Here is a 23,672-nt window from a genome sequence, read left to right on the forward strand (position 1 = left end):
AACTCGTGTACCATTTCACTCATCAGTTCTTTGGGCTACTAGCTGCCTGGACCTCTTGGCCATTTCAGAATTTTTCTAGGTTGGCAAAGGAGGAAGATTGCAGGTCAACCTAATCATTCAAACAACTCTGCAAGGCATCAGGAGATTCATCAGGGCCCTTGTCACTTGAGTTTTCTTATCCAGGTTATAAATTAGGGTCACTGTGATTTTTTAAGACAGCACATAAAAGGGAGAGGTAATTGATCATTGTAGGAATAAAAGACTGAGCTAGACCTAAGAGCAGATGTCTTTTGTCATGGATGTATGTGCTCATATCCGTACTATTCATTGCTTAGGAGGTGGATATGAGATTTGGATTTAACAAATTTATTGATCTACACAGCACAGGTTAAGTGCTCTTGCTTATGTTAATCTCATTTACTCCTCACATCAGCCCTGAGAAGTGGTATTGTATTATTTTGCAGTGGGAGAAAATGAGGCTCAGAGAGCATGAGCCACCTGCCCAAGCCCATGCCACCTGTGAGTGGCCAGAGCCAGTTTTGCAACCCAGGTCTTTATGGCTCTTACTCCCACGCCATATTTTTGCCTCATAATCTGAACAAATAATGAAAGATTTAAGACAAAACAGATAATCTCTAAGCCTAATGTTAGCCAAAGATGACGTATCTTCTCTTTAGAAAGGAAATATCCATGTGGGAGAAATTTCACCTTCGAATGTAGAGATTACACGCTTAGTTGCCAGGAGAAAGTGGGTAAACACTTTATTCAATGCCTCAAAGATGTGATAACAGAGGCGAGAATTTTCCTTTTCTCATTTGCTTAAGAGACTGTCAAAATTCACAACCATAAGATGCACACACACAAAATGTGTGTGTGTGACTGTGTGTGTGCATGAGACAGAAGGGGAGGGGAGAACACCAATCATTACTGTGGTACAGACTGTCCCCAACTATGATCGTTGGATTTATGATTTCTCAAATTTACGATGGTGGGAAAACCATATGCATTCAGTAGAAACTATACTATACTTCAGATTCTTAATTTGGATCTTTTCCTGGGCTAGTGATGTGCATCCGATCCTGTCTTGTGATGCTGAGCAGGGCAGTGAACCACAGCTCCCAGTCAGCCACACAATCATGAGGGGTCAACAACAGATACGCTCACAACCATTCAGTACCCACACAGCCATTCTGTTTTTCACTTTCAGTATAGTATTTAATAAATTACATGATATTCAACAATTCATTATAGAATAGGCTTTGTGCTAGATGATTTTCCCCAGCAGTAGGCTAAGGTAAGTGTTTTGAGCACATTTAAGGTGAGCTAGGCTAAGCTATGATGTTCCATAGGTTAGGTGTATTAAATGCATTTCCAACTTACCATATTCTTGACTTAGGGTGGGTTTATCGGGACATAATGCTATCAGAAGTCAAGGAAGGTCTATATTCTGTTAAGTGCTTTCTATATGTGATTGCTCTTAATCCGTGCCTCAGTCCTTTGAGGCATTATCTCCTTATGTTACAGAAGAACAAACTGAGAATCTTTCAGGTTAAGGTTTGTGTACTTACCTAAAGTCGCCAAAGCTATGAGAAGCAAAATTCCAACCCCAGTGGGTGTGAGTCACTCCCATTTCCCCTATAGCCCAAAGTACACCATTGGAAAACAGTACCCCTCTTGAAATGGCTACTCTCAAACTTCACCTATGGGCGTGTCAACTGATAGCTTTCAGACTGACATCATGGTACTTTTGATCCAGTCATAAAAGTAAACATATTCTTTTGGCCCACTAATTTCATGTCTGGGAATTTCCCCTAAAGAAATATTCAGGTATACATGTGCAAAAATTAACGTGCAAGTAAGTTCTATACGTTGTTTGTTATTTATCATTAAATTATTAATATTATGGGGTGCCTGGGTGGCACAGTTGGTTAAGCATTCAACTCTTGATTTTGGCTTAGGTCATGATCTCATGATGGTGAAATGGAGCCCCATGTCCAGCTCGGTGTTGAGGTGGAGCCTGCCTAAGATTCTGTCTCCCTCTCTCTCTGCCCCTTCCCTACTTGTTTTCTCTCGCTCTAAAATATATACATATATACAAAGATATATATATATACATATATATGTATATATATATATGTACATATATATATATGTATATATACATATATATGTATATATATGTTAATAGTGTTACTAACTTATTAGATTCAAATGTCTAATAGGAGCTAGGCTAGATCCATTATGGTCCTTCATGTACCATATTGTACTGGAAATGTTAGGAAGTCATTAAAAATCACATTGTAGAAGAACATTTGATAACATGTGGACCCTGCTATAATACATTCAGTGAACATGAGCAGATGCTATCCCGATTGTATTGTACAACTGTATAACTACAGGGTATATAGTATGCATTGAAAAAATACTGAAAGAGATACACCAAGCTTTCTGAAAAGGTATGACCTCATTTAATTTGGTTCGAGGCTGGCAAGAAGCCTTCCCAAACCAGAGGTTCAGTGCTGTGTCTTTGTGAGGTTCTATAAGGATCAGCATGTCTTCCCACCTGATGGAACAAAATCCAGATTTCTTAACTTAGGCTGCAAAGTCCTAAATGACCCTGGTCTTCTGAACATCTATCCACACTCTCTCTGTGTTGCTCACTATGCTTCAGCCATGCAGGTCCTTTTTAGCTCCTAGGCTGCACCTGCTCAACCCTCCTGCTGTGCAGGGACTTTGCACATGCTGTCCCTTCTGCCAAGAATGTTTTCTCCCATTCTAATGGCTGGTTTCTTTCTTCAGCTCTCAGGTTAAATGTCATATCTTCAGCGGAGTCCTTCCTCGACTACCTCACATAATGTAAGCATCCCATTTTATTCTCCCCCCCCCCACAGCATCCTGTTCTTTTTCTTTTTTCACACACACATGATAATTTGTAATGACCTATTTATGTGTTTTACTTATTCACTGTCTGCCCTCTTATAGAAGCTAAGCCGTATGAGAATAAGACCCACATATGTTTTACTCACTGTTGTGCATGAAATGCCTACTTAGAGGCTGTTCAGGATAGGCGCTCAAGAAAGATTTGTTGAATGAACGAATATGTGAACAAAGATAATACAAAGCTCTTAGGCACTGACTCTGCACCTAGCAAAGTGCCGTGGATGGTTTAGAAGAAGAAGGCAGGAACTAGAGAGTAGGTGGCTGGTAATCAATGTAAATCAGTGCAACACACAGGCTACAAGAATTCATGCAAGGAAATGTTTCACTTTTTTCTAAAGCCATTTTCTAAGAATGGCTCATTGGATACGAACAATGTCCTACATCCTAGAAGTGATATGAAATAGAGAGAAATATCACTGAGCACAGGTCTCCCATGTTTCTAAAGGCATCTAGTGCCAGACACATACGTTGAAGTGGAACCTGTATCACTTTGCATGTGATCAATTTTGTTCCACACAGTCCCTCAAAATCTGACCTCCTTCCTTAAACAAGGTAAGAGAAATGGGGTACCCGGGTGGCTCAGTTAAGCTTCCAACTCTTGATTTCGGCTCAGGTCATGATCTCCCAGTTTGTGAGTTTGAGCCCCACATGGGGCTGTGCACTGACAGTGCAGATCCTGCTTAGGATTCTCTTTCTCTCCCTCTCTCTCTGCCCCTCCCCTGCTTGGTCTCTCTATATATATCAAAAACAAAAAATAAATAAATAAATAAAAATATTTTTAAAACAGGGGAGAGAAGCTACTGCACTATAATCAGAGAGCTTATCCCAAATCCCTAGGGCTGTGGTTCAGAAGCAGAAGTTATCTTGTCTTCTGAAGAACCACACAAAATACTAAAATGGTGGCAAAAAAAAGAACAAATCACTCTTGTGTTAAAAATTTTGCACATAAAATCTTGCAGAAGGCTTAAGAACAATTATAGGGAAAAATAAAACAGATTATTCTACACATTAACTTTTTATTTTTCCCCCTGCAGACTAGAAGACAGCAACCTTTATCAGACTCTAAAAACAAACACGTAGGGCTAGCCTAGGGCCCATCAGTGCTCCCAGGGAATGTTGCCTGTGGACATGAAATTGGGTGTTTGCAGCGGGGGCTGGAGTGGCATGAATATTTTCCAAGCCTTATTCAAACAGTAACTTCTATCTGTTACCATGCTATCAATTTTTCCAACAGTGGATTGCAAATTCACCTCATAAATCAATCTGTACAAGAGGTCAGAAGCCAACCACAGCCAATTAAAACCTCTCAGCAATAATTCATCCAAGATCTGAGTAAGGATTTTTTTTTTTTTACAAGTCCTAGGAGGCTCTTGTTTATTCTAATCAGATCAGTAGAGGAAGAACTAAATTGGGTAGAACCTGCATTTTTCTCTTATCCCAGAACACAAACTCAGATGTATTTATAGGGAAAGGAAGAGGAAAAGGAGAAAGATATGAGGAAAGAGTGGGCTGAAGAATGAGCACACTTTCTTCACATAAAGTAGTATTACCCAGGCTCTCCCAACACCAGACCTGCTTCTAACTGACTCATCCTGGAGAGCTTCGATTCCAACCTGTTTGGGGTCTGATTCCTTTCAGTGTGGCAGCCACCAAAGAAATACAACGAAACTATTACTTAGTGAGTGTCTGTGACACATCAGGCCCTGTGGAAGCTTGAAGTAATCCTCTGTGTTTGTTGCTTTTGAGGAGACTATAGACTACAGATTATCCAGGTGTGAGAAAGTGCTGGAAAAATTAGGAGGCTATAAAGCATGTACATTCTATAAGTGTACACAAACATATTAATATACTACAACTATACAGCCGTAATTATATTTTCACTGTAGGCCTGTGTTGAAAGCCGAGTGAATTTGGACAAATTGACTCAGCTTTCTGAGCTTCTGTGTTTCATCTGTAAGATGGGTAATAGTAACAGAACCAATTCATAGGAATGTGGTAGGTTAAGCATTATGTTGGCAAAGCGTCGGCTTGCTCTCTGGCCCCCAGAGCGGCCGCTCCGTGCTGGCTGGAGCCAAAACAGTGGGAGATTCTAAGCCCCATGACAGTGCTCCCGGGTTATCAGCTCACTGGTTTCAAGATTCTCCCTCCAGGCGCAAGTCTAGCCTGATTCTTGATTGATCACCTGCAACTACACGTCCTTGAGGTTGGGACTGAGGAAGCACAGGCTCCCGGAGGCGAGTTGCCCACAGCCTCAGCCTCCTCCTGGTGGCAGAACAGCCCACTGGGCAGCCTCTGCCTGGCTGGGTGGGGGGGGGGGGGGGGGCGGGGGGGGGCTCAACGTGGCCCAACACGCTCCCTCTTGATTCGCAAGACTGGTTTGATCCTTCTCTCAGACAGCTTCAGGCACGCAAGCAAACCTTCCAGCTACCTTTTACAACAAAATGCTTTATAGGGCACCTGGGTGGCTCAGTCCATTAGTCCGACTCTTGATTTCAGCTCAGGTCTTGATCTCATGGTTCTGAGTGTTCGTGGGTTCGAACCCTGCATAGGGCTCTGCACTGATGGCATGCAGCCTGCTTGGGATTCTCTCTCCTGCTATCTCTCTGTCCTTCTCCTGCTAATGTTCTCTCTCTGTCTCTCAAAATAAATAAACTTTAACAAAAGTAAAACAAAATGCTTTATTTCCTAATTATAAACATAAAAGTAAATGCTTATCATAACAGTTGGAACAGATTTGAAGTGTATAAAGGAACACAATTAATAGTCTGGCTGTCTCCACCCTCTCTACCCCCCAATCCACTACCCCCATACTGAGGGTAACCAACAGCAATTGTTCTGTAAATATCCTCCCATGACCTGTAAATACTTAAAAAATACAAGGCCAATATTTTTAAAATACACATGCCATCCTATAGACATATGATAACTATTACTCTGCAAATTGCTTTCTTTTCTCCCAGAGTCCAAAGGATTACTGACATCTTTCCCAGTTATTATTTAGAAACTTTAGACAAAACTGTGAGGCCTTTACCCAAGTTCTGCAGGACATTCAACAAAGTAAATAGAAATATTAGCGCTGTCTTCCTGGTTACTATCTTTTAGATTTCATCCAAGGAGTTCCAAAGAGTTAGGTTTGGGATGAGGAAGTATGTCAGAGAATTCCTAACTGTTTTATTTCTCTATAAAAGCAGAGTCGTTTAGCTTCCTTTTCCTGGGAAATTCTCTTTGGCTTCAGCTCTTTCTAGATTTTGAGACGTGTCAAAGGAAAGCTGGCAACAAGAGATGCTGTCTTCCTCGCCAGAGGTCTCTCTCCACCCACCAACACCACATGGTCTTATCTGAGGGTGGGGAAATGGTGTGTGTGCTTGGGCAGACAAATTTTGTCCACTCTGTGGTTACCCTGTGCAGGGTTACTTTCAGCCACACCAGCCAGGCGTGCAGAGCCCATCAGAAAACACATCCCAATAAACAGGGTACACTTAAGTCTCTTAGCTCTTAGAACAGTTGGCATTTCAATTGAAACTGCCCAGGGTGAGCCTCAGAGTAGAGGTAGAAGTCACTTTTCTCGGGGTGCATGGGTGGCTCAGTCGGTTGATCGTCAGACTCTTGATTTCAGCTCAGGTCTTGATCTCACAGTTTGTGGGATTGAGCCCCACGCTTGGGCTCAGAACTGACAGCATGGAGCCTGCTTAGGATTCTCTCTTTCCCTCTTTCTCTCAGCCCCTCTCCCACTTGTGTGTGTGTGCTTGCACACGTGTACTCTCTCTCTCTCTCTCTCTCAGAATAAATAAACTTTAAAAAAAAGTCACTTTTCTCATCAAGTTCTGTGCAATTCCTGAGAAAATAGAGCCAAATCCTGTCCCACACCCAGGACTCCAGAGAGGCGGGAAGAGAGTGGAAGTTCACAGTGGATGTGGTCAGCCCCATTGCCCTCTTCTCTTGTTCTGTCTTCATCACCAGCAGGGAAAACAAATCCAGAGAGAGGGGGACGTTCTTGGGATGATGTACTCAGGTATCTCTCTCAACTTTGCTGGGAAGACAAGAGCCAACACTCCCTCACTCTCACCCTGTGTTGGGGCAAGAGTATAAATAGACACCACCAAGTGAATCAAGGTAAGAGCTAGGAAAACGTAATGTATCCTGAGAGAGAAAAGGTACTGTGACACCAAGCTTAAACCCCTAAATCCGGTCAGGCACTAACAAGGATAAGGAGGCTTCTTCCAGCTGGAAACAGAACAGCCCTCATAGAGTTATTTATCACTTGCCCACCATGTTTATTATTGTTTGAGAGCCAGAGAAAGTGGCTGTGTTTACAGCGGGTTAAAGGGATATCAGAACACTCCACACGGGATTCGTGAGGCTCCTTAGCCTGACGGAGATTAGAAAGCACGGAATCACCCCTCCTAGACACACACACATATTCTCTAATCACACTCCGTGTGTGTTTATCCGTGGACTGTGAGCTTCTTGAAGATAGGAGTGATGCTTTAGTCCCTGTACATCCTCTCCTAATCATCCTTTACAGGAAATGAGACTTATGAAGCAGGAGCTCAATAAATATTTGTGAAATGAACTCAGAGAACAGAATCTGTTCTGATTGTCAGTAAAAACAACTTAATCTTCAGCTAATACTATTCAGAATCTAGTATACGAGGAACTCGATTGGCCAGGGCAGAATGAAGAGTGGAGCAGCAGAGACGCTGCTCCCACCCCTCCCAGTGGGGTGAGGACAGCAACATCAGCCTTCCCAAAACGGGTGACTCCACCTGTAAAAATATTTTTTTTTAAGTTTCTCGCTAAAATTTTTGGAACATGGCAGTCAAATCCCCACCATTCCTCATGTTAGACATAAGGCTTAAAATATATTTTTTTAAAGGAGTGTATGTAGATCCTCTCACACAGTGCCTGGAATATTCCCCCAGATGCTGGTTTCGTTCTCATCTTCCCTGTCCTGTGGGCTTTAATTCACGGAAGTTGGAGTAACCTGATGCAGATTCTTTCCTGAAAGCACAATTTGGCAGGAAAAAGGAGGACGAGGGCCAAGCAAACGTGTCAGTGAGGAACTCAGGGAAAGGTGCTGTCTTGGTGAACACTACAGTTTGCTAGTAAAAAAGTATGTGTGGGATTATCTGCGACATCAAGGCCGCTGGATGCTTAACAGCCAGGCTGAACACATGCGGGAGAAACCCAGCTGGCAGGAATCTTACTCAGACTGCTCAGAAAACACGTTCTATATTCTAGGCTGTTCTTGCTATAATGTATCTTGTTCCTCATCTCTCCACTTTAATAAAGAAAATATGTGGGGCACCTGGGTGGCTCAGTCGGTTAAGTGTCCAACTTCAGCTCAGGTCATGATCTCAAGGTTTGTGGGTTCGGGCCCCACGCTGGGCTCTGTGCTGACAGCTCAGAGCCTGGAGCCTGCTTCAGATTCTGTATCTCCCTATTCTCTGCCCCTCCCCTGCTCACGCTCTGTCTCTCTGTCTCTCAAAAAATAAGTACAAAAACCTTAAAAAAAAAAAGAAAAAAGAAAATATGTTTACATACTTTATGAAGAACCTTGTGTTTACTTTCTTTTGAACATGACCCAGAAAAACAAAAATGACAGTGGAAGGTAGTGATGTATCCTGAGAGAGAAAAGGTGTACAAGGAGGTGAAAACTTCCCCCAGTCTTCTAACCTCATCCCCCTGAAATTTAAATTATTTGGGAATTTAAATTTGTTGTGGCCTGTTATGGCATTTACTTAGAGGAAACATTTAGGTTTATAATATGAAAATGATTAACTGTGTCCTTTTGTTTGAAAGTTCTTTAAATTCCTTGTGAGACACAGGAGGTGGAAAGAAGACACCAGGTTCTATAGAAAAAACATATTTATATGAAGATATGAAAATAACATTATGGGTACCTCTGCTTTCTAGCTAACTTAAACTCTGATATGGGCATAACCCAATTTTTGAGAAAAATTTGAAAAACTCCATATTTCTTAAATTTGTGTGAAACTCCTTATAAGTCCTGATTGAAAAGTTATAGAATTCAGTCAAAAAAGTCAAAGTGAGACTCTGAGGCTATTTTTCTCTCTGATTTTGATAGTTTCTTTTCTAAATTTTTTTCTTTCCCAGCTATGTTTTTCTAATGCCATAATTTTAGCTTCAAATACTATTTTCTAGTTCATCATAATTTGTATTTACATATAAGCAAAATCTTTTAATCAATAAATACTGATTGAATTGCCAACATTGGGGGTGCCTGGGCAGCTCAGTCGGTTAAGCGTCTGACTTCATCCTGGGTCATGATCTCACGGTTTGTGAGTTCCAGCCCTGCGTAGGGCTCTGTACTGACAGCTCAGAGCCTGGAGCCTGCTTCGGACTCTGTGTCCCCCTCTCTTTCTGCCCCTCCCCCACTCACACTCTGTCTCTCAAAAACAAATAAATGTTAAAAAATAATTTAAAAAAAAGAATTGCCAACATTGTGCCAAGAACTGAGTTTAAAAAGACTAATAACATCTCTGAGTCTATATTTTCATTAGCCCTTCTTATTAAAAACATACTAATATTTCAATATACCTTTCATATGCCCTAAAAACTAAACAAACAAAACCAACCAGAATATAGAGGGAACTTATAAACACTAACATTAACAAACACCAACAAATGACTAACATAACTACACTAAAAAGGGGGTATGAAAAGAATCGACTTAAGTAACTGTGGGAAACAGTTATCTTGACTAGATATTGTCAGGCAAAAGACAAAGAGAACCACCCATAAATGCTGTCTTCTATTTAGAAATGCATTTCTCATTAAATGTTTACTAGAACATTTAATAGTAAGTAAATAAGTTGTAGATAATCACAGCCTGGTTTCTCACTGTCAGAGAAAGAAGTTACACATAAGGAAAGGGGAAAGGTTAAAATGAACACTGTGGATTAGAATTCAAGGTATCAATATAAGCTCATTATTATATACATACACACACATATATACACATGAATATATGTATGTTCATATATATGTATACATGCAAGCACACAGATATATATGCATAGAAAGATACATACAGATGTATAGATGGGTATAGTTGGTACTGATAGGTACATATGCATAGTTTATAGATATGCAATTTTCTAGCTCTGCTAAAATAGCCTAGAAGCAATGGTCCTCAGTTGCAGTGGGCACAACCAGTGCCCTGATCTTGGTTTCTAAGCACTGTTCTCTGATAAAAGGAACCAGGGCTTCTTGGAGAAATGGCAGGGCAGGGGCAAGGGCAGGGAAAATGTTAGGATGAATCTGGAGAGTGTTGTGGAGCCAGAAAGGAGGGAAGTGCTGTAAATAAGACGAGGGCATGCCAAAAGAAAACAAAAGTCTACCTACGGATGTTCCTAGTGAACAAGTTGGGACACTTGGAGCAACACAATAAGTAATGAAACCATTGGATTTTGCCCATAGAACAAAATGAATATTCATGAGTCCAGATTGAAAAAAGTATATAATTGAGTAGATAAATAAATAGCTAAAAAGAGACAGCTTTTTCCTACAGTAGAATTCCAATGAATAGGTATAGAAGGAAAGAAGGAGGTAGAAAATCACCATTAGGTAAATATTACAGTAATTCTTGTTGTAGACAACATCTACAGATGGATGTTAAAAAAAATCAGTGGGAAAAATATTGAAGACTTGCAAAGTCTCAAAGTATCTCCTTCAAGATATTTGTTAACTACAAAGGGAACAATAGTAACTTTATAATGGATAAAGTTGCAGATGCCACCTTCACCAAGGGACCAAAGTTAAAACCACCAATAATAAAACATCTTGACATCATAAAACTTGATTTGAGAAGGACACAACATCATTTCTGTTGTGTTCCTGCCAAAAGTTTATAACCTTACTTCAATTGTGAGAAAACATCAAAAATCCAAATTGAGGGAAAATCTACAAAGTGAGAAGTAAGCTTCAAAACTGTCAAGAGACATGAAAAGCCTAGGAAACTGTTACAGATGAAAGGAGACAGAATTAACAAGTAGATGTAATGGGGAAGCTGCATAGGATCCCGGGACAGACAAAGAACATTAGTGGAGAAAGTGTTGAAATTCAAACTGTATCAGTGTTAATTTCCTGGGTTTGATAATTATGCTAGGGTTATGTAAGATGTTAACACTCAGGGAAGCGGGGTGACGGGTATCCAGGAACCCTCTGCACTATTTTTGCCGCTTGTTTTTATAAGTTTAAAATTAGCTCAAAATAACAGTTAAAAAAAGATTTAAAAATATTTTAGTCCTCAAAGAGAATTTAATAGGAAAAACTAGTAGAGGAAATTGAAGACTAGGATGCCCCACCTACATAGTAGTGCATTACCATTTCTGACTTCTCCCTACTCTGCTTTCCTGTAGCACTTACCACCTTCTAACATCGTATTTAATTTACTTACTTATTATAGTTAGTGTGTATAGCATCTTCCCCTGCAGAAGATGGGAGGGAGGGTCTTTGTTATGGGCAAAAATTTGCAAAAGAATAAATGCAAGACAGCATATATTAAGTACATGCTACAAACTCAGATGCCTACAAGGGTTGGCCAGGTAACTTAAATATATGAAGGGGTGTCTGTTTTGTTCACTAATGTATAATGTTGTGTGACACAAATGGGGCCTGGTACACTTAATCAACGTTTTCTAGAAAAATTAATATAAGATTTTTAAATTGGGCGCAAATTATTCATCTGGAATTTTAGTAGTGTTTTGATTGTATAATAACTATGACTATCTTGACTTACACAACACAAAAGAAGGAATAAACTAAATTTACTGGTCAAAGATATTCTGGATAATACTTTTATCTGCTCCATACTAAACATTTTACTTTCTTTTTGATTCAAAACCTAAATTTGTTAGAGAGAAAAGGTATTTCTTAAAAATGCTGTACTAAGAGGGGCGCCTGGGTGGCGCAGTCGGTTAAGCGTCCGACTTCAGCCAGGTCACGATCTCGCGGTCCGTGAGTTCGAGCCCCGCGTCAGGCTCTGGGCTGATGGCTCAGAGCCTGGAGCCTGTTTCCGATTCTGTGTCCCCCTCTCTCTCTGCCCCTCCCCCGTTCATGCTCTGTCTCTCTCTGTCCCAAAAAAAAAAAAAAGTTGAGAAAAAAAAAATGCTGTACTAAGAGTGATGGTGTTACATATTGCTGGGTGCAATATTAGTTGCTGCCTAATTTCTAGATTTCTAGAAAGAAATTAGGCATTATGTATCAAGATTCTAAAAAAATAAATGTGCTTAGGTTTTCACAAAGCAATTCCTTTTCTGGAATCTATCTTGCAGATTGAACTGTATAGATATAGTCATCACAGAGTTAGTTATGAATTAAGAGATAGTTAAGAAATGAAAAGCTGACCAAAAAAGCATATCAATAATGCAAAAATGAGTAAGTACATAACAATATATTCAAATTATGGATTACTTTGCAGGCATTAAAATGCATGTTTATGAATTGCTTTTAGTACCATGGAAAAGTGTTTGTCCTAGAATGTTAACTGAAAAAGAAGAGTATACAAAATTGTACAGACAGTATTATCACAATAATATACAATATAATTTTAAAAAGTGGAAATACGCACATGTGTAAACACTTTGGAATTTCTACCTCCCCCCTCTGCTTCTCTGTACATTACTTTTCATTAACATGTACTACTTTTAAAATCAGAGATGTTAATGATAAAATTTTAAAATATTTGATTGATCTCAAAAGTACTGTGAAATAAGGAAAAAGTCAAATGGCAAAATAAAATTTATTTAAAACCTTACAGTATTACCAGAATAATTGCTGAATGGACCCAAGATCTAAATGTAAAAAATAAAGCCAGAGAATTACTAAAAGGAAACCTAATACCACCCTGAATGCTCCCGATCTCATCTGATCTAAAAGGAAATGTGGACAAATTTCTTTATAATCTGCAGTGAGAAAAGCTTTTCTAACTATGTCTCAAATCCTAGAAGCAATAAAAAGAAAAAAAACCCCATAAATTTGAATGCATGAAAACTTTTTAAGGAGAAACAACAAAAAAAAAAAAACAAGCAAACAATAACAACAAAAGACAAATGGTGGGGGTATTTGCAATTCTTTTTTTTTTTTTTTTTTTTTTTAAATTGTTTTTTCAACATTTTTTATTTATTTTTGGGACAGAGAGAGACAGAGCATGAACGGGGGAGGGGCAGAGAGAGAGGGAGACACAGAATCGGAAACAGGCTCCAGGCTCCGAGCCATCGGCCCAGAGCCTGACGCGGGGCTCGAACTCACGGACCGCGAGATCGTGACCTGGCTGAAGTCGGACGCTTAACCGACTGCGCCACCCAGGCGCCCCTGCAATTCTTAATATAAAGGGCTAATTTCCCTATTGTATAAAGGAATCTTAAAATTGAGAAGAAAAACAGCAAAACCTGATAGAAAAATGGGCATAAAACGTGACCATGCAGTTTACAGAAAAAAAGACACAAATGACTGTGTTGATGCTCAACATAAGTTGATGCTCAACTTGTTTCATAATAAGAGGACTGCAAATTAAAACCACACGGAGATACCATTTCTTACCTATTAGCTGGCAGAAACCCACAAGCTTGATAACACTGAGGCTGTGGGGGAACAGACCTCTCAGACATTACAGGTAGAATATAAGGGTACATTCTTATGGAGGAGAGTTTGGCCATAGCTATCAAAATTACACGTGCATTTACCCTTTGACCCAGCAATCTTACTCTATGAGAGTGCCCTTCTATTTTACTTTTCATTTTCCTTGCTCCCTAACCATGTGTGCAGTTTATGGCTAGTGTGCTCTAAAGACATTCTAAGGAGACTGAGTCTTACTCTTGCCACTTTCTACAAAAAGATCTTTCTGGGAAAGATCAGATGGGTCTGTTTAGAAGTCAGGGCTGTTTTTTCCATCACCAAGGGGATTGCTGCGGAACGCCGCCCCCAAAGTTCATTATCTCAGCATTTAATGTTTTGTTTTTGTTTTTTCAAAATACAGAAAAGTAATTAGAAGACATGATGGGCAATAACCTCTGTGCCAAATTACCTTGTTTTAATTTGATGATGCTTTTGAATTGTTCAAGCTCAAATAATTAATTTAAAAACTGCCAGTCTCTTGATAGGATTTTTTTTTTTGGAATGTGCATGCCAAGTATTATAAAGAATGTTTTTCACGGTAAAATCTTAACCCCCTAAGACACACAATGACCATCAGACCACTGATCTGCTTCAAATATTCGAAAGATAATAAGCCACAAGTTCACAGGAGGAAATTATTGCCTGGCCAGCCTCTAGCAGTCTAGGTCTGACTATTTCTTTAGTGACATTTATAAAACCCCATTGCTTTAATCAGATCATAAGAAGACTGAATCAGGTTTCAGATTCACTCAGGGTTGATAATTGAGCTCATTCCTGAAGGGCCTGAAGAGCACAAAAGCACTGAAGTGAAACCATGGAAATTAGTGATTTGAATAGGAGAATCGTGAACTTTGGTAAAGAAAACATTCCCCATCGGGGCTCTCACGGAACGTGCTTTGCAAAACTCTAATAAGATTAATGAAGGTAAAATTAAGGAAAACACTGTGAATCTTGTTTTCAATGGAAGGAAAGAAGAGAGAGGGAGAAAAAAGATCAACCTCATTTATACTCTTAACTATGTAATTATGAGCCTACGTGGAGGGTCCAGCAGCACGTTGCTTCTTGCTGAGGGAATGCAGTGTCTAGTTCTCTCTCGAGTTGTGGGGTTTGTCTTTGGAATAGTTGGCTTCTCCAAATGAAACTGGACCAAAATTCTGAGCCATCTTTTGTAAATGTTTGTTCTTCACAAGGGCAGGGTGACTTCCTAAGTGTGTAAGCTGGCTGGAGATCTGAGCAAGTTTAGAAAAGAAAGCCAGGCCTGCCCTTGAACTTCATGGGCGCTGCGCACAACAGCGCACACCCCCTCCACCCTGGCTTGGGGCCCTGACATGCAGCCCCAAGGAGCCTCCTTTCCATTCACTCGCATCCCCTAACCACACTGGCCTTGGGGGAAGTCTGCAAACCTGGTAGGCACGCCCTGCCTTAGGAACAGTCTTCCTTCAGCTATCTGCATGGATTCCTCCCTGTCCTGCTCAAATGCACTCAATGAGGCCTTCCCTCAGGCCTCCACTTCCCCCAACTTCCCTGCCCATCTCCATGTTTCCTCTTAGCCATGGTTATTGTCTTCTAACTTAGTACACAATTAACTTATTTATTGTGTTTACTATATGACTCCCCTGATACAACATAAACTCCCTGAGAGTAGGCTTTTGTGTTTTCTGCTGTGCTATCACTAATATAGGAACAGTGCCTGGTGCTCAGTAGGTTTTTAATAGTTTTTGGGTGAATAAATGAATGAATTATCCTGCACGTGCTTTATCATGACCCTAAACTTCTTCACTGCAATTGTTTATGTAATTACATTTTCCTTCATGGATTTAAAGCTCCGTGCAAGCAGAAATGGTATTTATTTCACCCAGTAAATACTCCCAACACCTGGCATAATCCTAGGTACACAAATAGGCCATCAACAATCACTTACTGAATGAAAGAATTAAGCCATTCTGATCATCTTTCTGAGGATACTGAAATGGGAACAAAGAGCCACAGATTCTCAGTAACTTTGGGAAAATTTTTTGACTTGCTGGCCTCGGCTTCTCCATATAAACAATGATGGGATTGGGCCAGAGCAACAGTAAGGTCCTGTCTAGTCTTTGGAGTCCATTGGACCTATGCCCTCATTCCTCTCTTCTTATCCAGTTTATTTATTTATTTTTTATTTGAGTATAGTTGACACACAATGTTACATTAGTTTCAGGGGTCCAACTTAATGATTTGACAAGTTTATACATAATGCTATCCTCACCACAAGTATAGCTACCACGCTTTTACAACATCATTGACTACATTCCTTATGCTGTGTCTTTCATTCCCATGACTTACTCCATAACTGGAGGCCTGTATCTCTCACACCACTTCACCCATTTCTTTTTATTCACTTTTAAAAGTCCAATCAAGTATGGTTACTAAGATGTGTGCTCTTGAAAATTGTTTGCTGTGATAGTGTTCCCAATAGACATTTTAGACAGTCTTAGGGGGTTGAGACATGTAAATGGGATAGAAGAAACTGACTCATCTCTTGATACTGGTAAAGCCCATGTGATCTACCAATACCTCTTGAAATCATGAACTAAACTATTATAAGTTTTCATGGCAGCTGTAAGAAATGGCATAATTAATACAGCATGTAACAAGATGCCTTCATATATTTCTATCCTTAGTCTGTATTGTAATGTTCTCACTGCTTTAAAAACTCATTACAAACATTTGTCTTTGATTATTCTGTACTCCCAAACCTACCAGTTTTTTTTGTGGGCTAGGAATACCCATGCTTTTATTGATCCTATGTTCTCAATAGATAAAGCAGCATTAAAATATTCTGAAGCTGACTGCATTTTGTTTTCTATGTTTAAATTCATTCTAGGGGCGCCTGGGTGGCGCAGTCGGTTAAGCGTCCGACTTCAGCCAGGTCACGATCTCGCGGTCCGTGAGTTCGAGCCCCGCGTCAGGCTCTGGGCTGATGGCTCGGAGCCTGGAGCCTGTTTCCGATTCTGTGTCTCCCTCTCTCTCTGCCCCTCCCCCGTTCATGCTCTGTCTCTCTCTGTCCCAAAAATAAATAAAAAATGTTGAAAAAAAAAAATTTAAAAAAAAAAAAATAAATTCATTCTAATACAGAAAAGGCTAGGTGTGAATGGTCCTTGCTTAAGAGTGACCAGCGTACCCTGGCTCCTCCAAATCATCAAGTCTGTCCCATGAAATGCCACCAAATATAGCAGCTTCCTCAGGATATGGGCAAGTTCCCTCACACAGGGTGACCCATCATAAATTGAATCCACCCCAGTGAGGTCTTCAGTAGAGACTCAGCTTTGCTGGAAATTGATAGGAACCAATGTTGGATGGTTGAGGAGATGACATTTGAAGACTCAAGGCAAAGGAATTCTCTGGAGAGGGAATAACATGTGCAAAGTTCTTGAGGTACAAATATGCTTCGCATGTACAAAAAAATAAGAAAATACTGGTGAGACTGATATAGGGTAACTGAGCAGTCACATGGAACAAACCAATCTAAGTAAGTTTTATTCTTAATTCCCAAGTTTCTCCTTCAAAGTTTGGTCTAAATGGCAGCCCTGGAAAGGCTGGTAAGACTGAAATTTTGCACTCAGGTTGGGGCTCCCCAAGACAGAGATTGGATCAAAATCCTACTTCTGCACTTCTTAGACTGACTAATCTTTAACTGGTGGTTGTTTACATAAAGTTTCTCTACCTCTGATCTAACTACTTTGATTCCAACCCCTCCTCTTCTGTTTCCACCCTTGACCACCTTGACTTCCAACACAGCTACATAATGTTCATAGTCCAGGATCACCTGGGCCCATTCACACCTCTCTTCCTGACCTGTCAGAGCTTCTCGACTTGTCACCTAGCAAGTCAGCTTCCTGATTGTTGTCTCTCCCTTCCCTGATACCTGCTAGTGTTCACCCTTTGTCTAGCTTCCACTTCTGCCTTCTCTGTGTCTGGTTCACACCTCTGGCAGCCCGACATCAATACTCTGTCAGGTCCAGACTGCTTCTTGCTACTCTACACTTTGATGGAGGCTTTGTGCCAGGAGCTCACTTCCCCAGTCAGATGGCAACATTTAAAGAACCAGTGTTGGGGGCACCTGGGTGGCTCAGTTGGTTGAGCATCTGACTTTGGCTCCGGTCATGATGTCAGGGCTCATGAGTTCGAGCCCTGCATTGTGCTCTGTGCTGAAAGCTCAGAGCCTGGAGCCTGCTTCGGATTCTGTGTCTTCCTCTCCCTCTGCCCCTCCCCAACTTGGTCTCTCTCTCTCTCTCTTTCTCTCTCTCTCTCTCCCTCTCGCAAAATGAATAAACATTAAAAAAAATTAAAGAACCAATGTTGGCTTATAAACACTGCTGGCATCACATAAGGAGTTTGGGCTGCAACATCTCAGAAACAACCTACACAGAATTTGCTGGCAAACACTCACCACCTCAATGGCAAAAGTTTCTGTAACTTTCTTCTCTGAACTCAATACCTCCTCATTTTCCAAGCCATACAACTTGATATTTTGTGATAGTTCTGTGTTATTTTTTGTTTTGTGAATATTTGAATATTGAATCCCAACAAACTATGCAGTTCTTGAAAAGCAAGAACCATGCCCTGTATTTCATCTGAAAATTTTGTATGCCTTAGTAGTGTTGTTCATCCATACAGTGAGTGCCTAGTAAATACTGGCTGATTGATACTTCATTGTCTTAATTCAGCTAGGAGTTTTGGGCACTGGAACAGAGGTGATGGAAAGTGTAGTCCCTCCTGGTAGATCTGTGTTATTGGAGCTAAATGCTACCTGTAAATGCTGGCTAAAGTTAGAGCCTGCGAGGCTGCGCAATACGACACTCCCACATCCCCGGAAGGTCCACAGTGTCACAAATCAGGACAAAAGGGCAGCCCTTCCTGCTTCATGTGATAATTAGATTGTTCACGCATTTGTTAATTCAGTGAATATTATTATTCTTAGAGTTATGCTCATGTACTATGTGTGGGTTATGCTATGTACAATATGCAGTACAATCATGGAGGACGCATAAAAAAAATTCTGAACCATGATGTCTGAGGTGCCCTAGCTCAGCCTGAATTACAATCAGATAAAATCTTGGCTCTTCCTCACAGAGGAACATTGGGGGCAGAAATCTGCAAACAATGTGTATCACACGTCAGTATCTAGGCTGCTGGCTGGACTCCTGTCTCTGCTGGAACGTGCTGTCCGGGTGGAAAGCAAAACCATGGATCAAGACCTTTTGAATCCGGACCTCCACACTTCAGAACTTCCCTCTTCTTTTTGTAGCAGGATGTCAGATGCATTCACCACAAGATATTCTGATGTGAGCAAAAAAGAAAGATTTTAACTGCTTCCTGTGCACAGACCTTATACTAAAATGGACTTGTAAATTTTATCAATGACCACAAATGTAATGGGAAAAAAAGGACTTAAAAATCTCTTTCACTACGCCATGCCTACTGATGCTGTTATGCTTAGTATCTGTACTAAACAGAGGTTTCATTAATTCATTAATTCATTCATTCATTGGGTTGTTTCTTTCCTTTACACATTCATTTATTTAACAAATGTTTACTCAGTGCATACTGTGTGCCAGGCACTGTGCTAGGATCTACAAGTGATATAAAGATGAATAAGATACTACCTTTTGGCCTTAAAGCACTCAGAGGAAAAAGGAGGAGATAAAACATACACTTAAACTATGGATAAAAAATGTGATAAATCACCCAAGAGAATTAAAGTGCTAGGGGAACAGAGATCCGGCTTGGGAAAAGGGCTTCATAGAGGAGGTAGCTGGGGCCTAGGAGAAAGGTGGGAGACAAGTATGTAGAAATGGGAATGAGGTTGAGGATGGGGAATTATCGCCACCAACACAATTAAGCTATAGAATATTTCTATCACATCACGAAGTTCCTTCGCACCTCCTGTAGTAAGTGCCACTGCCCCATGCACCTTCGTCCCACAGAGCCAGTGATTTCCTTTCTCTTCGTGTAAGTAACTTTTGCCTGTCCTAGAGTTTTACCAGGTGGAATCATACAGTATGCAGTCTTATGGATCTGACTTTTTTCACCCACCATAACGTTTTGAGATGCTTTCATGAAGGTGTTCATTACAGTAGTTTGTTCTAATTGCAGAGTTGTATTCTACTGTATGGATATGCCACAATTTCTTTATCTATTCACCTGTTTTCCAGTTTTAAAAGACTATTGGGGGCACCTGGCTGGCTCAGTTGGTTAGTTATCCAACTCCTGACTTATGCTCAGGTCATCATCTCATGATTTGTGGGTTTGAGCCCCTTGGTGAGTATTGTGGGTCAGGCTTTGCACTGACAGTGTGGAGCATGCTTGGGATTTTCTCCCTCTCTCCCTCTCTCTGCCCCTCCCCAGCTCACTTGTGCTCACACTCTATCAAAATAAACTTAGTAAATAAATAAATAAACAAATAAATGAAAATAAGATTATGGGAGCACCTGGGTGGCTCATTTGTTAAGGGTCCAACTCTTGATTTTGGCTCAGGTTATGATCCTACAGTGTGTGGCATGGAGCCCCGTGTCAAGCTCTGTACTGACAGCACGGAGCCTGCTTGGGATTCTCTCTGTCTCTCCCTCTCTGTCTCCCCCTTCCTTCCTCTCTCTCTCTCAAAATAAAAATAAATAAATAAATAAATAAATAAATAAATAAATATTTTAAAAAGATTATGCATAAAGCTGCTATGAACATTCATGTACAAGTCTGTGTGGACATATGCTTTCATTTCTCGTGGATAATACATAGGAGCAGAATTTCTGGATTATGTAAACAGTGAATGCTTAACTGTATATAAGCAACTGCCAGACTGGCTTCCGAAGTAGCTGTACCATTTTACACTCCCACCAGCAGTGTATGAGAGTTCCAACTACTCCACATTCACTCATACTTGGTGCTGTGATTCTTTCTAATTTTAGCCATTTTAATAGGTGTGTAGTGCAATCTCACTGTGGTTTTAATTTGCTTTTCCCTGATGACTAAAGGTGTTAAGCATTTTTTCATATGCTTGTTAGCCTTTATATTTGCTTTAGTGAAGTGTCTGTTTAATCTCCTGCCTATTTTTAATTGGGTTTTTGTCTTATTATTGAGTTGTAAGTGCTCATTATATATTTTAGGTACAAGTCCCTTATCAGGTTTATGTATTGTAAATATTGCCTCCTAGTCAGTGGTTTACTTTTTCTTACTGTAGTGGTACTTTAGAAGAGCAGAAGTTTTAAATTTTGATGAAATTCAATTTATCAGTTTTTTCATTTATGGTTTGTATTTTGTGTCCTAAGAAATCTTTGCTTTCCCAAAGTCATAAAGAGTTTCTTGTTATGTTTTCTTCTAGAATATTAATTGTTTAGCTTTGACATTTCAGCATATGATTTGTTTTCATTGTGATTATGATTAATTTTTATACAAAGTTTGAGGTAAGGGACAAGGTTTATTATTATTTTTTTTCTGTATGAATATCCAGTTGGAACACTTCCACTTACTGGGGGAAAGAAAACTTTTTCACTATTGGATTACTGTGACGCCTTTGTCAAAATCTCCTGACATTATATATGTTGGTCTGTTCCTCGGTCACATATTCTATTCCATTCATCTATGTATCCATTCTTATACCAAATCTACACTGTCCAATTTATGTAGCTTCACGGCAAGTCTTTAAATCAGATAAAGTAATTTCTCCAACTTTTTCATCTTTTACAAATGAAGAAAGCCAATTTGATTTGATTTCAGAACAACCTGTTGGCCAACAACAACCTCACAGATAGATACAATTCTGAATGATAGGCACACTACCACCAATTTCAAATACTTTTCTACCCCAAATTAAGTTTCTTCATTCAGTGTAAGCATTACTTCTACTTCAATACGGTGCTCTGCCAAAATTTATATTTGTATTATCACCAGAAACATGAATTATTTTACCTATAGTGATCAACTTTTTAACTAAATCTATGATAACATTCACAATAATGGAAGAAATGGCAGATGTTTCACCTTTGACCGAATGAACTTTCAAATAGTTTGCTCTTTTATTTTATGAATTGAATGTAAAAGTGGAACCACTATTGAAATGAATTGAATTGAGTTTCTATTTGAAATATCTGATATAATGCATATAAATCAGGCATCATTTAACTATTTGCAAACTTCTGCTGCTGCTAATGGAGACAATACATTAACAGCTTCGGCTTTATTTCTTGTAAATGCACAAGAAAAAAATATATATTGGGTATCTGTTGTGTACCACTTCAGATTATCTCAGCCTCCCTGGTTCCACTTGGTTTTCCCACTGGTGCATCCTAAAAGTCTTTCACCTCAGCTCTGTATCTTCAGTTTGGATTTCTTTGTGTTCCAGAGCTTCATTGCAAGACACCTTGCAGAATATTTCACATACATATACAACATAGAAGTAAGGTAATGGCTCCTGGAAGGAACGTGTAACCAATGGGTCGGCTGTTGAATGCTACCCCTTTCTTCATCTAAGGGACTGTCTTGGAATGTGTTTAATATGGCTCTTCAGGTAGCTGGATGGATCGAACAGTAAGTCACATGGAGTAATGGCCAACTTTGATAGCACTTCTTTATGTTGACTGTGCCTCCTTCCCTGCTTTGCTCTTCCTGACCCTCATTCCTGCTACCCAAATCTCATTCACCAATAAAATACTTGAATATAAAGATTTATCTTAGGTGCTACTTTCTGGGGAACCCAGGAAAAGATATCTCAAATTAAAATAGCCAAATTAGGGGCGCCTGGGTGGCTCAGGCGGTTGGTCTTCCAGACGTCAGCTCAGGTTGAATGATCTTGCGGTTCACGGGTTTGAGCCCCACATTGGGCTCTGTGCTGACAGGTCAGAGCCTGGAGCCTGCTTCGGATTCTGTGTCTCCCTCTCTCTCTGTCCTTCCCCCACTTGCATTCTGTCTCTCTCTCAAAAATGAATAACTGTGAAAAAAATTTTTTTAAATAGCCAAATTAATTTGTAAAAAGGAGAAATCACACTTGAATGAGTGACACCTAAATATAACTTCAGAAGCTGCATGTGTTATTTTTTTTTTGCATGTGTTATCTTCTTAAAAAAAACTGCTAATCTAATACTTCTTCAGAATATTTATGTCTTCTGATTTTCATCGGTCAATGATATCACTATGGATCCTGTAATAGATGACAGATGTGTGCAAATATTATGTGCAAGTTCATCAACTTTCTTGGAACATAGAAATTCAGTATTTAATTTTTATAAAACAAACCTACTACCTAACTCCCTGCCTTGTTTCCTTCCTTCCTTCCTTCCTTCCTTCCTTCCTTCCCTCCTTCCTCTTCTCAACCCCTCTTCATTGCTGCTGTAGTGAATACTGTGGTGTGCTGCCCAGATTCCCCCTGCAAGACTGTGACAAGGTTCCCCCAGCTGCTGGGAATGCTGGCTGTTGACAGCTCACAGTTAATTCCATATCCAAGAATTGCTCTTGCTGAAATATGCTGCTTTATTCAATGTCGTGTTATCTCCCTGGGGGTGGGCAGGGGAAGTTCCCACCCCATAAAATTGGTAAATGGCAGGGGGATGGGAGGTGGTGGTGAAGTATAAATACTTGGCCCACTTGCCTCATTTCAGGACACCCCCAAGAGATCACCCAGTTCCAGAACTCCCATGGGATCAGTTGAGGCTTCTGCTGCACCTGCATCACAATTCAATTTTCCTACTGCCCAATCCTGCTTCCCTTGCTCCCTCACAGGTGCTGTTCCCAATAACCCCCTGGAGGCAAACCTACATTTCAGAGTCTATTCTTCAAAAATCCAGCCTAAGCTGCCAAAAGGGTTTTTTTTTTTTTGCAACATTTTAAAAAAGCATTACCAAACAATGAAATACATGCTATTTTCATCATGCAATAAATAATAAAACCTCTGTACTGAGAGTGTTCAGTCTATTCTGTATTCACTTTTTGGTATGACTGCTCAGCCTGTATTTCCTGCACATGTTTCATGTATGCCTAACCCATAATCTCCCCATTTCTCTCTGACTCAGCCCACTGATGGTCTGGCAGGTGTACCAAGAGGCCAGCAGGAGCAGTATCAT

At 40.1% G+C, this 23,672-nt stretch overlaps 1 long non-coding RNA gene across 2 annotated transcripts; it reads left to right on the forward strand.

Annotated features, from left to right (window-relative positions):
• The first annotated feature begins 2,281 nt into the window (after positions 1–2,281).
• Positions 2,282–23,509, forward strand: LOC131487662 (uncharacterized). 2 transcript variants are annotated; one of them, XR_009249875.1, is made up of 3 exons: positions 2,282–2,856; positions 21,959–22,143; positions 23,211–23,509. It is a non-coding gene; the product is annotated as an uncharacterized LOC131487662 (long non-coding RNA). The 2 variants fall into 2 exon arrangements; XR_009249874.1 differs by lacking the exon at positions 2,282–2,856 and having other exon boundaries at positions 21,053–22,143.
• Positions 23,510–23,672: the final 163 nt, after the last annotated feature.

This window comes from Neofelis nebulosa, chromosome 10 (genome assembly GCF_028018385.1).
Source record: "Neofelis nebulosa isolate mNeoNeb1 chromosome 10, mNeoNeb1.pri, whole genome shotgun sequence".
Lineage (NCBI taxonomy): Eukaryota > Metazoa > Chordata > Mammalia > Carnivora > Felidae > Neofelis > Neofelis nebulosa.